We start from the raw sequence: 3,696 nt of genomic DNA, 5'->3' as shown, positions 1-3,696 counted from the left end.
TTTGCACTAAGTCCAACAGGAGACTGGGGGCCGGCGTTGGTGAAAGTCAGGCCGAAGAGGACGGCCTTCCCCCGGACGCGAGGTGGGCCGAGTGGCCCCTAAGTTCAACCGCGTGGAGGCTCCGGAGGAGACAGGCCGGCGTCCGTGAAAGTCAGGCCGAAGAGGATGGCCTCCCCCCGGACGCGAGGTGGGCCGAGTGGCCCCTAAGTTCAACCGCGTGGAGGCTCCGGAGGAGACAGGCCGGCATCCGTGAAAGTCAGGCCGAAGAGGACGGCCTTCCCCCGGACGCGAGGTGGGCCGAGTGGCCCCTAAGTTCAACCGCGTGGAGGCTCCGGAGGAGACAGGCCGGCGTCCGTGAAAGTCAGGCCGAAGAGGATGGCCTCCCCCCGGACGCGAGGTGGGCCGAGTGGCCCCTAAGTTCAACCGCGTGGAGGCTCCGGAGGAGACAGGCCGGCATCCGTGAAAGTCAGGCCGAAGAGGACGGCCTTCCCCCGGACGCGAGGTGGGCCGAGTGGCCCCTAAGTTCAACCGCGTGGAGGCTCCGGAGGAGACAGGCCGGCGTCCGTGAAAGTCAGGCCGAAGAGGATGGCCTCCCCCCGGACGCGAGGTGGGCCGAGTGGCCCCTAAGTTCAACCGCGTGGAGGCTCCGGAGGAGACAGGCCGGCGTCCGTGAAAGTCAGGCCGAAGAGGATGGCCTCCTCCCGGACGCGAGGTGGGCCGAATTGCACTAAGTGCGACCAGGGGTTGGACGTTTAGGTGACCAGGGGTGGGCCACTTAGGCGACCAGGGGTGGGCAGCTTAGGTGACCAGGGGCGGCAGGTTTAGGCGACCAGGGGTGGGCCACTTAGGCGACCAGGGGTGGGCCACTTAGGCGACCAGGGGTGGGCCACTTAGGCGACCAGGGGTGGGCCACTTAGGCGACCAGGGGTGGGCCACTTAGGCGACCAGGGGTGGGCCACTTAGGCGACCAGGGGTGGGCCACTTAGGCGACCAGGGGTGGGCCACTTAGGTGACCAGGGGCGGCAGGTTTAGGCGACCAGGGGTGGGCCGTTTAGGTGACCAGGGGTAAGGGGTTTAGGCGACCAGGGGTGGGACGTTTAGGTGACCAGGGGTGGGACGTTTAGGTGACCAGGGGTGGGCCACTTAGGCGACCAGGGGTAAGGGGTTTAGGTGACCAGGGGTAAGGGGTTTAGGCGACCAGGGGTGAGACGTTTAGGCGACCAGGGGTAAGGGGTTTAGGTGACCAGGGGTAAGGGGGTTAGGCGACCTGGGGCTGGAGAGGAGCACCTTCCCCGGGCACAGGCAGGGAGCGAGCGCCCACCCCCAGCTCCATCGCTCCGGGGGTAATAGGCCGGCGTCTGCCACACTTAGCCCGGAGAGGAGCACCTTCCCCGGGCACGGGCCGGGAGCGAGCGCCCCCCAGCTCCATCGCTCCGGGGGTAATAGGCCGGCGTCTGCCACACTTAGGCCGGAGAGGAGCACCTTCCCCGGGCACGGGCGGGGAGCGAGCGCCCCCCAGCTCCATCGCTCCGGGGGTAATAGGCCGGCGTCTGCCACACTTAGCCCGGAGAGGAGCACCTTCCCCGGGCACGGGCGGGGAGCGAGCGCCCCCAGCTCCATCGCTCCGGGGGTAATAGGCCGGCGTCTGTCACACTTAGCCCGAATAGGAGCACCTTCCCCGGGCACGGGAGGTGCCAAGCGGCCCCTAAGTCTACCCTCATGGAAGCTCCGGAGGAGGAGGGCGGGCGTGTGTCACACTTAGCCCGGAGAGGAGCACCTTCCCCGGGCACAGGCGGTGCCAAGCGGCCCCTAAGTTTGCCCTTATGGAAGCTCCGGAGGAGGAGTGCGGGCGTGTGTCACACTTAGCCCGGAGAGGAGCACCTTCCCCGGGCACAGGCGGTGCCAAGCGGCCCCTAAGTTTGCCCAAATGGAAGCTCCGGAGGAGGAGTGCGGGCGTGTGTCACACTTGGCCCGAATAGGAGCACCTTCCCCGGGCACAGGCGGTGCCAAGCGGCCCCTAAGTTTACCCTCATGGAAACTCCGGAGGAGGAGGGCGGGCGTGTGTCACACTTGGCCCGAATATGAGGACCTTCCCCGGGCACAGGCCGTGCCAAGCGGCCCCTAAGTCTACCCTTATGGAAGCTCCGGAGGAGGAGTGCATGCTGCCTGACAGTGAAGCCGAATAGGAGCACCTTCCCCGGGCACAGACGGTGCCAAGCGGCCCCTAAGTTTGCCCTTATGGAAGCTCCGGAGGAGGAGTGCATGCTGTGTGACAGTGAAGCCGAATAGGAGCACCTTCCCCGGGCACAGACGGTGCCAAGCGGCCCCTAAGTCTACCCTTATGGAAGCTCCGGAGGAGGAGTGCGGGCGTGTGTCACACTTGGCCCGAATAGGAGCACCTTCCCCGGGCACAGACGGTGCCAAGCGGCCCCTAAGTTTGCCCTTATGGAAGCTCCGGAGGAGGAGTGCATGCTGTGTGACAGTGAAGCCGAATAGGAGCACCTTCCCCGGGCACAGACGGTGCCAAGCGGCCCCTAAGTTTGCCCTTATGGAAGCTCCGGAGGAGGAGTGCATGCTGTGTGACAGTGAAGCCGAATAGGAGCACCTTCCCCGGGCACAGACGGTGCCAAGCGGCCCCTAAGTCTACCCTTATGGAAGCTCCGGAGGAGGAGTGCGGGCGTGTGTCACACTTGGCCCGAATATGAGCACCTTCCCCGGGCACAGGCGGTGCCAAGCGGCCCCTAAGTTTGCCCAAATGGAAGCTCCGGAGGAGGAGTGCGGGCGTGTGTCACACTTGGCCCGAATATGAGCACCTTCCCCGGGCACAGGCGGTGCCAAGCGGCCCCTAAGTTTGCCCAAATGGAAGCTCCGGAGGAGGAGTGCGGGCGTGTGTCACACTTGGCCCGAATATGAGCACCTTCCCCGGGCACAGACGGTGCCAAGCGGCCCCTAAGTTTGCCCAAATGGAAGCTCCGGAGGAGGAGTGCATGCTGCCTGACAGTGAAGCCGACTATGAGCACCTTCCCCGGGCACAGGCGGTGCCAAGCGGCCCCTAAGTCTACCCTCATGGAAGCTCCGGAGGAGGAGTGCGGGCGTGTGTCACACTTGGCCCGAATATGAGCACCTTCCCCGGGCACAGACGGTGCCAAGCGGCCCCTAAGTTTGCCCAAATGGAAGCTCCGGAGGAGGAGTGCACGCTGTGTGACAGTGAAGCCGAATATGAGCACCTTCCCCGGGCACAGGCGGTGCCAAGCGGCCCCTAAGTTTGCCCTTATGGAAGCTCCGGAGGAGGAGTGCATGCTGTGTGACAGTGAAGCCGAATATGAGCACCTTCCCCGGGCACAGGCGGTGCCAAGCGGCCCCTAAGTTTGCCCAAATGGAAGCTCCGGAGGAGGAGTGCGGGCGTGTGTCACACTTGGCCCGAATAGGAGCACCTTCCCCGGGCACGGGCGGTGCCAAGCGGCCCCTAAGTTTGCCCAAATGGAAGCTCCGGAGGAGGAGTGCATGCTGCCTGACAGTGAAGCCGAATATGAGCACCTTCCCCGGGCACAGGCGGTGCCAAGCGGCCCCTAAGTCTACCCTAATGGAAGCTCCGGAGGAGGAGGGCGGGCGTGTGTCACACTTGGCCCGAATAGGAGCACCTTCCCCGGGCACAGGCGGTGCAAAGCGGCCCCTAAGTCGGTAAAGGTTGAAATA

This window comes from Idiotropiscis lumnitzeri, unplaced genomic scaffold (assembly GCF_059441095.1).
Source record: "Idiotropiscis lumnitzeri isolate Australia: NSW breed Sydney's pygmy pipehorse unplaced genomic scaffold, RoL_Ilum_1.0 HiC_scaffold_311, whole genome shotgun sequence".
In the NCBI taxonomy this organism is placed as follows: Eukaryota; Metazoa; Chordata; class Actinopteri; order Syngnathiformes; family Syngnathidae; genus Idiotropiscis; species Idiotropiscis lumnitzeri.
This window is presented reverse-complemented; position numbering follows the sequence as displayed.